Source organism: Lontra canadensis, unplaced genomic scaffold (genome assembly GCF_010015895.1).
Source record: "Lontra canadensis isolate GAN:19392208 unplaced genomic scaffold, GSC_riverotter_1.0 scaffold210, whole genome shotgun sequence".
Taxonomy (NCBI): Eukaryota; Metazoa; Chordata; class Mammalia; order Carnivora; family Mustelidae; genus Lontra; species Lontra canadensis.
In genome coordinates, this window is record NW_022631204.1 from 886,066 (window position 1) to 899,228 (window position 13,163).

The window sequence follows — 13,163 nt, forward strand, 5'->3', positions numbered from 1 at the left end:
GAGAGACCAAAATGTGAGACAGGAATCCTTCAAAATCCTAGAGGAGAACACAGGCAGCAACTTCTGACCTCAGCCACAGCAACTCCTTGCTAGACACACCTACAGAGGCAAGGGAAACAAAAGCAAAAATGAACTATTGGGACTTCATCAAGATAAAAAGCTTTTGCACAACAAAGGAAACAGTCGACAAAACCAAAAGGCAACCTATGGAATGGGAGAAGATATTTGCAAATGACAGCAGATGAAGGGCATTACCCAAAATCTGTAAAGAACTTATCAAACACAATACCCCCAAAAAAATCCAGTCAAGAAACAGGGAGAAGACACAAGCAGACATTTCTCCAAAGACATACAAACGGTCAACAGACGCATGAAAAAATGCTCAACATCACTTGGCATTAGGGAAATGCAAGTCAAAACCACAATGAACTACCACCTCACAGGGGTTGAAATGGCTAAAATTAGCAACTCAGGAAACAATAGATGTTGGGGAGGATGCAGAGAAAGGGGAAGACTCTTAACAGTGCTGATGGGAATACAAACTGGTGCAACCACTCTGAAAGACAGTGTGGAGTTTCCTCAAAAATATAAAAAGAGAGTCCCCCTATGACCCAGCAATTGAACTACTAGGTATTTATCCAAAAGATACAAATACAGTGATTCAAAGGGGCACCTGCACCCCAATGCTTATAGCAATGTTCACAAAAGCCAAACTATGGAAAGAGTCCATATGTCCATTGATAGATGAATGGATAAAGAAGAGGTGTATATATGGACAATGGAATATTACTCAGCCATCAAAAAGAATGAAAACTTACCGTTTGTAACAATGCGGATGGAACTAGAGGGTATTACACTAAGTGAAAAAAGTCAATCAGAGAAAGACAGATACCATATGACTTCACTCATATATGGAATTTAAGAAACAAAACAGATGAACATAGGAGAAAGGAAGGAAAAATAAAATAAGACAAAAACAGGGAGACAAACCATAAGAGTCTCTTAACTATAAGGAACAAACTTGCTGGAAGGGAGACGGTGGGGGGATTGGGTAACTGGGTGATGGGCATTAAGGAGGGCACTTGGTATAATGATCATTGGGTGCTATATGCAAGTGATGAATCACTAAACTCGACCTCTGAAACTAATAATATGCTATACATTAATTAAATTGAATTTAAATTTAAAAAATTTTAAAAGATGGCACATTAAGAAAAAATAAATAAAATCTTCACTTGGTTCTATTTTTATTGCCTAAAAAAAGTAAAAGAAAAAATACTTTATCCAACACACAAAACCTGAGGGGATTTGTTACAGCAAACCTACCTTTCAAGAAATGTTAAAAGTTCTTCAGAGAGAAAGAAAATCACATAGGCCAGAAACTCAGAGCTATATAAAGAAAGGTAGAAAATGACTAAGTGAAAGTAAAATAAAACTTTTCTTTCTTTTCATTGATCAACAGATAACAGTTTGTTCACAATGATTAAGAGCAACAGTGTATTTGATTATACACACATCCACACATGTATATACTGACATATAAGGAAATGAATGACAGCAATGATATAAGAGATAGGAGGGAGGAATTAAGAATATTAATTAGTATTATGTATTTTCACTACCTATGAAACTGTATGGTGATATTTGAAAATGGACTTGGATTAGCTGTGAATGTATATTACAAACTCTAGGGCGACCACGAAAAAAATGTTTTAAAGGAAGTATAATTTATATGCTAAATAAAGGAGAGAATATGGAGTCATATGGAATGCTCAAATAAAACCACAAAAGGTAGAAAAAGTGTGGAAGACCAAAACAGGAACAGAACAAGGACAAGAAAGAGAAAACAGTAACAGATAAGGTAGCTATTAATTCAACTACATCAATAATCACTTTATTTTTTTAAAGATTTTATTTATTTATTGGACAGACAGAGATCACAAGTAGGCAGAGAGAGAGGAGGAAGCAGGCTCCCCACTGAACAGAGCCTGATGCAGGGCTCGATCCCAGGACTCCGGGATCATGACCTGAGCCGAAGGCAGAGGCTTTAACCCACTGAGTCACCCAGGCGCCCCAATAATCACTTTAAATGTCAAAGGTCGGGGTGCCTGGGTGGCTCAGCAGGTTGGGCCTCTGCCTTCGGCTCAGGTCATGGTCTCGGGGTCCTGGGATCGGCCCCCGCGTCGGGCTCTCTGCTCCGCGGAAAGTCTGCTTCCCTTCCTCTCTCTGCCTGCCTCTCTGCCTACTTGTGATCTCTGTCTGTCAAATAAATAAAAATTAAAAAATAAAATAAATGTCAAAGGTTTAAATACACAAATTAAAAGACAGAGTTTGTCAGAGTGGATCAGAAGGCAAGACTCAACTATGTAGTCTATAAGAAACTCACTTTAGGGGCTCCTGGGTGGCTCAGTTGGTTAAGCACCTGCCTTCAGTTCTGATCATGATCCCAGGTCCTGGGATTGAGACCCTCATTGGGCTCCTTGCTCAGTGGGGACCCTGTTTCTCCCTCTCCCTCTGCTGCTCCCCCTGCTTGTGTCCCCTCTCTCGCTGTCAAATAGATAAATAAAATCTTTAAAAATAAAAAAAGTCCTGCTTTAGTTTTGCCCCACCCAAACCAGCAAAGCTGAGACGTACAGAGACGTAGGGATAGCTAGGAACAAGGTAGAAAAGCAGGAACCACCATAACAGCTGCACAGCAGGGGTGATCATGGTTCACAGTGACCTGCTTTGCAGACCAACCCAGCAGATTTGGGCACTGACAAAACCAAAAACAAGCACAGCCACCTCAATCTCCCACCCTCCACAGATTTTATCCAATTTTCCCCCCACAGGTGTTCCCGTTCACTAGCACCAGAAGCCTGAACTTCTCCCTGCTCTCTCCCACCTCCAATCCCTACTGGAGTACGGAAACCACCCCAGCAGGCAGCCCAGTCCTCTGTGACTACACTAGTACAAGATGCCAACCTGGATTCCCACGGCTGACCCTCACCACTACAAGTGCATTGGAAAACTAGTGCCTTAGTTGTGCACTTGCACACCACTGACCTGATGCCCCTCGATGGCCTCCAGCACCATGCACACACTTGGAGTAAGACCAGACAGCCAAGGGAGAGCACACCAACAGCCAGGGCCTCTGCAGCTGCCAATGAGCCCACAGTGGGTCCCAGCCCTTGCTGCCTGCCCTGCGCCCCCCACAACTGGTGTGTTTGCAACCAGCCACTGCCACTGTACAGGCACATGCCCTTGGCCCTGGTAGGCAGACTGCTGGCCCTGGCCACCAACGCTACCCACACTGGTCCCTAGCCACCAGGCTTGGGGGTACCACTGAGGACACCAACAGCTCTTGCAGCCGCTAGAGAGTCCCCCCCAGTCCTTGCCAAGGACTGCACAGTGGATGCTATGAACGTCAGTGGCAGGAGCTGAAGAGACATCACACCCATGTCATGTCACCAAATATTTCATCACATGCTCCCACACTTAGCACCCTGGACCACTAGACCTGGGATCACAGCATGCTCCAGCATGCCCCCACCCACAGGTGAAAGACTTCCCTTACTGAAATCCATCCATAAAATCTAGAAGAGGTGATTACTTCTTGAAATATGCAGATGCACATGTAACACAATGGGGATAGTGAAGAATCAGTCAAACATGACATCATCAAAGGAATATGGTAAACGCCAGTAACTGCCCCCCCACCAAAAAATGGAGATTGAAGAATTTTCTGATAATGAATTCAAAAGAATCACATTAAAATTGTCCACAGAACTACAAGAGAATAATTTAACTACAGATAAATAATTTAACTACATCAGAAGACAATATAAGAACAAAATGAGAAGTTCAACAAAGAGAAAAAAAATTTTAAAAAGAACTAAGAAGAAATTTGGGAGTGTTTTGTTATTGATTTCTAGTTTAATCCCACTGTGGTCTGAGAGCAGACATTACATGATTTCTATTATTTTAAATGTGTTAAATTGTGTTTTAGGGCCCAGAATATGATCTGTCTTGGCAAATGTTCCCTGTGAGTTTGACAAGAATGTGTAATCTACTCTTGTTGGATGAAGTAGTCTGTAGATGACAATTATATCCAGTTGATTGGTGGTGCTGTTGAGTTCAACTATATCCTTACTAATGTTCTCCCTGCTGTATCTGTCCATTTCTGGTAGAGAGACTTTGAAGTCTAAACTATAATTGTGGATTCGTCTATTTCTCATTGCAGTTCTATCAGATTTTGCCTCACAAATTTTAGGCTTTTACATGCCCTCCAGTTTTATTGAGAAAAAATTGACATATAATATTGAATGAGGTTAAGGTGTACAATGTATTGATTTGATACACTTTTATTATTGCAAAGTGTTTACCACTATAACATTAGCTAACATCTCCATCATGTCACATAATTACTTTTATTGGGTGGCAAGAATACTTAAGATCTATTCTCTTAACATGTTTCAATTACATAATACAGTATTAACTATAATCACCATGCTTAAATTAGATCCCCAGAAATTATTCTTCTCATAACTGGAAGTTTTTAACCTCTTGACCAACAGATATACACTTTAAGTATCCTACAGTTTTGTTAATTATACCTCAATAAAGCTGAAAAAACTCAACAATAAAAAACAACCTAATTTAAAAATGGATGAAAGACCTGAGCAGGCACCTTACTAAAGATATAAAGGGTCAGTAAGCATATGAAAACATGCTCAACAGCATACGTCATTGGGGAATTTGCAAATTAAGACAACTATGAGAAATCACAACACACCTATCAGAACCACCAAAAGGCAAAACACTGACAACACTAGATGCTGACAAAAATGTGGAACAATGGTAACTCTCATTCACTGCTGGGGGGAAGGCAAAATGGTACAGCCAAACTGGGAGACCAGCTAAACTTACTCTTACCTTAAGATCCAGCAATTATACTCTTTGGTATGTATCCAAATGAACTGAAAACTTATGTGCACACAAAAATCCACACACAGCTATTTATAGCAACTTTATTCATATATGCCCAAACCTGCAAACAATCAAGAGGTTTTTTTAGTAGGTGAACAGATAACCATGGTACACCCTGAAAATGGAATATTTTCAACACTAGAAAGAAACGAGCTATCAAGTCATAAAAAGACATGGAGCAGGGATGCCTGAGGGACTTGGTCGGTTAAACCTCTGCCTTCTGCTCAGGTCATGATCCCAGGGTCCTGGGATAAAGACCCGCATTGGACTCCCTGCTCAGCAGGGAGCCTGCATGTCCATCCCCTGCTTGCCCCCTGCTTGTGCTCTCTCTCTCTCTCTCTCTGTCAAGTAAAAAAAAAAAGAAAAAGAAAAAGACATAAAGGAAACTAATATGCATATTACTAAGTGAAAGAAGCCAATCAGATAAAGCTACATACTATGTGATTCTGCTGTAAAACTATGGAGAGAGTTAAAAAAAAAAAGATGGATTTCCAGGAATTAGACAGTAGGGAAGGATGAGTAGACAGAACATGAGAAGTTTTCAGGACAATGAAATTTTATGTATGATACTATAATGGTGGTTACATGTTATTCCGCATATGTCAGAACCTGTAGAATGTACAACAGCAAGAGTGAATCCTGAAGTAAACTATGGACTTTGGGTGATAATCATGTGCCAATGTAGCTTCATCAGTTTCAGCAAATAACCACCATGGTGCAAGGATGTCCAAAGTGAGAGACATTGTGCATGCCTATGGACAAGGGATATACAGGAACCCTATGTTTGATTTTAGCACATGAACCTAAAACCGCTCTAAAAATCATTTATTATTTTTTAAATGGAAAGGGATTTGAATAGATATTTTTCCAAAGGAGGTATACAAATGGCCCAGAATATGAAAAAGATCCTCAACATCACTGATCATCAGGGAAATGCAAGTCAAAACCTCACACCTGCTAGAATGGCTACTACCAAAAAACAAAACATACAATAACAAGTGTTGGCGAGGGTATGGAGAAATAGGAACCTTTGTGCACTGGTGGCAGGAATACAAAATGGTGCAGCGCTATGGAAGGCAGTAGGGAGCACCCACAAAATATTAAAAAACACAATTATCACATGATCCAGCAACCCCAGTTCTGGGGTTATATATCCAAAATAATTGAAAATGGGATCTTGAAGAGATATTTGCACACTCATGCTCATTGTGAAATTATTCATAATAATTGAAAGATGGATGTCTACCTCTAAATGTCCATCAGTGGGTGAATAGATAAAGAAAATGTTGTCTACATGTACGATGGAATATTAATCAGCACTTTAAAGAGAAGGAAAACCTGTCACATGCTATAATATGGGTAAACTTTGAGGTTGTTACAGTAAATGAAATAAAACCAGTCTCAAAAAGATAAATACCGCATAGTTCCACTTACATTGGGTATCTAAAGTAGCTGAATTCTTAGAAATAGAAAACTGAATGGTGTTTGCTAAGGTCCAGGCAGAGGAAAGGAGTTGTTTGATGGATATAGAGTTTCAGTTTTGCAAGATGAAAAAAGTTCTAGAGATCTGTCATACGACGGGATGCAAAGAGCGAACACTACTCTCCCATAAACCTAAAAATGGTTAACGTGGCAAATTTTATGTTTTTTTCTTACTTGCAAAAAAAAAATCTATCTAGAATAACTAGGCAAGAAAAAGAACCAAAAGGCATCCAAACTGGAAAGAGAGAAGTAAAATTATCTGTTTACAGAATCCGAAGGAATCTTGTCTGACAACTGTTTTCCATGTGGGCTACTGTGGGGTGGTGGTGACTATGGAAGATATGGGACTCAAGCTGGTGACCAGGGACAAGAAAAATGGGATGAGTGGGCGCAGCAGTGCTGGGAACCCCTTCTTATGTGACCCTCTCCACCTTCTCTTTCCTTATCCAAGAAGAGTTAAAGAGAGGAAGCCAGAGTCTGTGGAAATCTCCAAACTACATACACCATTAGAAAACCAAGAAAGTAGGTTTCTAGAAAGAAATAAGAACTTAAGAGAAAAATAAGTGGAGAAAAGTGCAAAACAATGCTTGTACTTTAGTGTTTTTTAAAAATAAAAGACAGTACAACACCCAGGCTGGTGAAAACTTCTTCCTTTGTCCCACACCACTTCTCCCAAACATAGCTTCCTTTCTCTTGGAAGCCCAAAAATTCCTCTCCAAGACCAGGGAGTTCCCTCTCCTTGGTCCACTCCTCTTTGAAGTTCCCATTCCGAACTGGAGACCTCTAGGGAGCTAAGTGGATGGAGGGGGGAATACTGTCCCACTTTGGCAGGTGCTGTGGCACCTATCACTGCTGCTGTCGCTGCTAATGAGCTAGGTGATAAGAAAATGGTGGTTGAGGCCCACTTTACCCCAGAGGAGATTAATTTTGCAGGGTTACCATGGAGACCACAGCAGTGGTGATGAGAAAATGGGCAAGGTGGGGAGAGGAGGTGTGACCACTCAGGGCCTCCCTTCTTCCCCTGTGCAGGGGTTGAGTGTCTCCAGGTCTGCCTGTCCAAGAAACTTTTAAGTCTCTTTCCCAGATGCCCCATTTGCTTGGGTGGGTAGGGCAGTTCTGGGGAAAACCCTGGTGAAGCCTCCTTCAGCCACCTGGCAGTAGGAGGGAACAATAGGTATCTTCTCCACTCCTGCAGAATAAGGCATGAGTCACAAGGGGGATGAAAAGAGACCTTCTGTTTTGGTGGGAAGCAACATTTCGAATTGAGGTCATAGAAAATCCGGAGTTTAAGGCTTCTAGGTGAGCAAATAGAACAGATACCTCCCTACTCAGGACTTCACAGGCTGGCAACACGCTACACCCACTTTTCCTTCCACCCTTCCAAAGGGAGGGGCTCCATATTCCTCAGTGAGTCTCTCCCCCTGATCTCCCCACTCTAGGGTCAGGCCAGACGTACCATTGGGAAGTTTGGTTACATCCATCATAAAGGTTCAGTGTCCTCTAGGGAGTGGTCAGCTGATCAGAATAACTCACCACAAGCACTGGAGAATCACAGGTTTCAGTTAGTCAGCATGAACTTTGGAAACTTGGGGAGTCTGGTGGAGTTAAACCAGGCCATTATTCTCTACCTTATGGCTGACAGCAAAGAATCAATGTAAGGGGCAGAGCCCCATTCAAAGTCCAGTAAACAGTGGGGGGTGGGGGGAACCCCCTCTCATGAACCAGATCCAGGCATTGGTGGAAGTAGAGTACATAATTCTTGGTGGAGTCTTTTCTTAGGGGAAACGGTACTCCAGTATCTACTTGGCAGATCCCCGTTAGATGACTGCTCAAGATCCAAAGAAAGAAGAGCGAAGTGGGAAAAGTTTACAATACTGGCTTAGCTATAGAAATGTGAGTTCAGGTTTTGGGGACAATGGTGCAGAGATGAGGCATGGTGACACAGCAGGTCCTCAGGGCTGCCACCCCCATCAGGCCCTTTGTTCTATGACGAGCCATCACTTCCATCCCAGCCAACTGTCCTGTCCGGAGGGGTAGGAGACATCCCCCAAGTCCCACAGCTGCAAGTTTTTCACTAATGAAGTAAATGGTTGCTTCTTCATTGTCTCTCTTCATTGTCCCAAGTTTGGCACTAGAAGTGATCTCCATGGTGCCATGCCATCAGAAAAGAGGGATAGAGCTGTGTTCACAGAGAGAAAAAGTCTCCTTTGCCCGTGTCCAAACCCCCTTTCCTGGCAGGCTATCTCCAGCCTCAGAGGACAGCCAGAAGCTGCCAATTTATTGAGGGAGTCAGTGGAGAATGGGAATTTTCTCGGTTCAGGATCTGGCTGTCAAATGACAACATCTCTGAAATATCCCTTCCCTGGCTGTCCTGGGCCTTTATTCCATCCTCCACCCCCAGGGAGAAAACATGGACTGGCCAGAGTGGATGAAGAGCTTGAAAGACTCTTTGGCCTCAGTTCCTCATTGTAAGATGAAGGTGGCTATCCAAGTATGTGGTCCTGTCCCTTCCAAAGCATAAGCAGTCTCTGCTGATACTTGTTCCCATCCAGCTTCTAAAGTCTAGAACCCACCCAAAGGTACTCACCTTCCCTGGCTTTATGGCCTGGATTCAACTCATTTCTCTCTTATATCCTGTTCCCTCATTTTCCTCTCTCCTTCCTCTTGAATCCCAGAAGGCTTATAGGATGGGAATCCAAGGAACTTTCTCTTGGCTTTGTCCCCCTTTCTATTGCTTTGCTCCAAAGCTAGAATGGGGCAGTCGACCCTCTTTTCTTCCAGCCCTCCATCCCTTCACTCCATTTACTCTGACCTGAGCAATTTTACTGCTTCCCTGTATTTAAACCTTTTAACCTCCATCTATCTCTTTGCCATCTCTCTTTTTCATCTCTCTCCTGCTCTGCTAGTGTGAAGACTGAGAGAGGCTTTCAGAATGCAAGTTCTGTTCAGATGAAATGGAAAGGCAGGACCAGTGGGTCAAACTCAGACCTGTTTGGCTCCTTTGGTGTGGTGCCCAGAAATAGTTACTTCCAGAAGTTTGGAAGGGTACAATGGGTTGTATTGGGAAGCACGGTGAGTGTACCACTGAGTGCTCCTATCTACCTGTCTTGGTGGTACATATGAACACACGTGCACATGGGAAATCATTTAAAAATCCAACACTGGTCCACAAAGAATTGAGCTTGTTGCTCATGGGAGGCAGGCAAAACTACTATTATGTGTTATATTAGAAGAATATGAGTTTTCCTTCCCCAAAATGAGGAAGCTCCTTAATTCCTCCATAGGAACTATTTTTTTTAAGATTTTTTAAAATTTATTCGACACACACAGAGAGAGAGAGAGGCAGCAAGAGAGAGAACACAAGCAGGGGCAGTGGGAGAGGAAGAAACAGGCTTCCTGCTGAGCAGAGAGCCTGATGTGGGGCTCGATCCCAGGACTCTGGGATCATGACCTGAACCGAAGGCAGCCACTTAATGACTGAGCCACCCATGCGCCCCAGGAACTACTTTTTTAAAAAGATTTTATTTATTTATTTATTTATTTATTTGACAAAGAGAGTGAGAGAGAGCACAAACAGGGGAGGGAGCAGAGGAAGAGGGAGAAGCAGGCTTCCTGCTGAGCAAGAAGCCTGATACAGGGGCTCGATCTCAGGACCCTGAGATCATGACCTGAGCTGAAGGCAGATGTTTAACAAACTGAACCACCCAGGTGCACCCCCTCCTTTTTTAAAAAAAGATTTTATTTATTTAACAGACAGAGAGAGAGAGAAAGAGTGAATGAGAACTACTTTGAAAAGTTAATACAAACCTTTGAAAGAGAAAGGAATAAGGAAAGTAGATTTATATGCCCATATATGACTACTGGAATCTTGTAGATGAGTACAATTTTTTTCAATCTCTCTTCCTTGACAGAGGCTGCACTAGTTGTGAACTGAATGCAGTGAGGGGCTGAAGCCATGTGTTTCAGTAGATATTTTTAGTTACCATGGAAAAACAAGTCTCCCCACTATTGGAGTATGTATTGATCTCTAGAAGTCTGTACAGGGAGTGAAATATATACATATTTAATATTTATGTAGCTGCTCAGGAAAACCTATCTAATATCACTAGGTTATTCATTTGCCTTGTTTTGAGAAGAATGGAAATACACATTAGTTTTTATAAATTTGCAGGGAGAGAGACTCTGCAGGGTGAGAGAAAAGGAAGGACAGGATTCAAGCCATCCAAATTGCTAACAAGAGGAGGAGACAGATCCAGGAGACGCACTGATACCTTTTGTCTTTTCCTTTCTCCCCCTACTGACCAATCCAAACTGGGAAAATTCCAGATGTGTCACTGAATGCCACATCTTGGGCCACACCTTCTAGTGCCCAAATGTCTCCCCAGCTCCAGCCAGGGCTGGACAGAAAGATGAATCCAACCATGTTCCAGGTGGTCTTTCCTTCCCACCCATAATTCTTCTTTTCCTTTTTCTAACAATCTTTTCCTCTCTCCTACACGTGTGGTTTCCTTCCTTCTCTTTCTCTTGTTCCTCCTCTCTTCCCTTCCCCCATTTGTTCACTTGCCTTAAAAAGAAAACCATTTGAAAGGGGGCAGGGGGTTTTCCTTAGCTCTTTGCATCACCATTGTTGCCATTTTTCAAAGTGAAGACCATGCCAGAGATTCCAAGGTCCTCAGTTTCCTCAAATATATATATTTACCCTTAAGTAAGATTAAACAAGTAGCTTCCCCAGGTAGAGGGAGACTTGCTGGAGTTAAGACTGGGGGTGGGATGGGACAAGGGAAGGGTGAGTGATTCATCACTCAAAGTTGCTGCTATCAAAGATGTGACACTGAGTGGCACCTGGGTGGCTCAGTCGGTTAAGAATCCGACTCTTGGTTTCAGCTCAGGTCATGATCTCAGGGTCCAGGGATCGAGCCCCATGTCAGGCTCTGTGCTCAGTTGGGAGTCTGCTTGTGGATTCTCTTTCTCTCTCTCTCCCTGCCCCCACCCCACTCGTGTGTGCACTCTCTCTCTTTCAAATAAATAAATAAATAAATAAATGAGTCAAAAAATAAGTAAATAAAAGATGTGACGAGGAAAGTCCCCTCAACAAATTCCATGCCTGGCAGCTTCACCCTGTTCTTGTCCACACACAGGCAGATGCCACATGTGTGGCCAAGGGAAGGCTTGTACTGCTTTCTTTTATAGAATCCTTTGTGGTCACCACTGGGTAGGTACACATCACAGGGCACCATCTGCAAGAGGACATCTGTATGTCCACAGCAGGGGCCCTGCTCTGGTTCCTGTCTCATCTCAGGTGCAAGGGGCGGGGGGGGGCAGGGGGGCAGTGTTCTGAGCTCCCCACACAAACTTAAACTGGATCAGCTTCTTCCGCCAGTCTTTCTTCACTACCTAGGCCTTCAGCTCAGAGATGCAAATGTGTTTGGGCCAGTAGATCTTGGGGGAGTAGGTTCCCGCTGCTGTCTCAGAGGGAGTTGGTAGCTCAAGCTCATGGGCGTCTCTCAGTCTTGGCTTGCTCTCTGTGGCTCTTTTCACTGAAGCAAATTTCTAATCCCATGACCTTGCAGCAGGGCATGCAGTGGCTTCCCCTGCCCTTCCAGGGAGGCAAGCACAGCCCCCAAAGGCAGCACTCAGTACACGTGACTACAGGATTGCCCTCCTCCAGGGTGCCATTCATGCAGCCACTGCAGCCCAGGGGGCTGGGGAAAGGGGTGGGAGGGGGCTTATTGATTGCCAGGGGAAATGGGAGATGTGGGTTAAGGGCATAAAGTTTCAGTTATGCAGGATGAATGAGTTCTGGAAATCTAATGTACAGCCTAGTAACCATACTTAATAATACTGGGTTGCAGACAACAAGATTGGACCTAGAGGGTATTGGGCTAAGTGAAATAAGTCAGACGGAGAAAGATATATACCATATGATCTTACTTATGTGGAATCTAAAAAAGAAAACAAATGAACAACAACAACAAAAAAAACCCAGAAACAAACTCATAAATACAGAGAACTGGTGGTTGCCAGATGGAAGGGTGGGGGAAAGAGATAGGTGAAATTGGTGAAGGAGATTAGGAGGTACAAACTTTCTATAAAATAAGTAAGTCCTGGGGCACCTGGGTGGCTCAGTTGTTAAGCATCTGCCTTCGGCTTAGATCATGATCCCAGAGTCCTGGGATCAAGCCCTGCATCAGGTTCCCTGCACAGCAGGAAACCTGCTTCTTCCTCTCCCACTCCCCATGCCTGTGTTCCCTCTCTCATTGTGTCTCTGTCAAATAAATAAATAAAATCTTTTAAAAAAATAAGTAAGTCATGGGGATGAAAAGTACAGCATAGGAAATATAGTCAATAATAATGTAATAACTTTGTATGATGACAGATAATAACTACACATTGTAGCAAGCATTTCACAATGTATATTATGAAATGTATATTGTGTAACTGAAATTAATTTTGGTATGTTGCAACAAACAGTTGTATGACAACTATACTTCAATTTTAAAAGTAATAATACCGCATTATATACTTGAAATTTGCTAAAAGATTTTGTCTTAAGTGTTTTCGCCATAAAAAATACCTAACTATGTGAGGTGATGGAGATGTTAAATTACATGATTGTGGTAATCATTTCACAATATACACATATATCAAAACACCACATTGTACATCTTAAATATATACAATTTTTATTTATCAATTATACCTCAATAAAGCTG

The 13,163-nt window shown here is 42.6% G+C and overlaps 1 pseudogene; it reads right to left on the minus strand.

Annotated features, from left to right (window-relative positions):
- Nucleotides 1-7,241: 7,241 nt before the first annotated feature.
- Nucleotides 7,242-12,130, minus strand: LOC116861931 (annotated as a pseudogene).
- Between the last annotated feature and the right edge of the window lie 1,033 nt (nucleotides 12,131-13,163).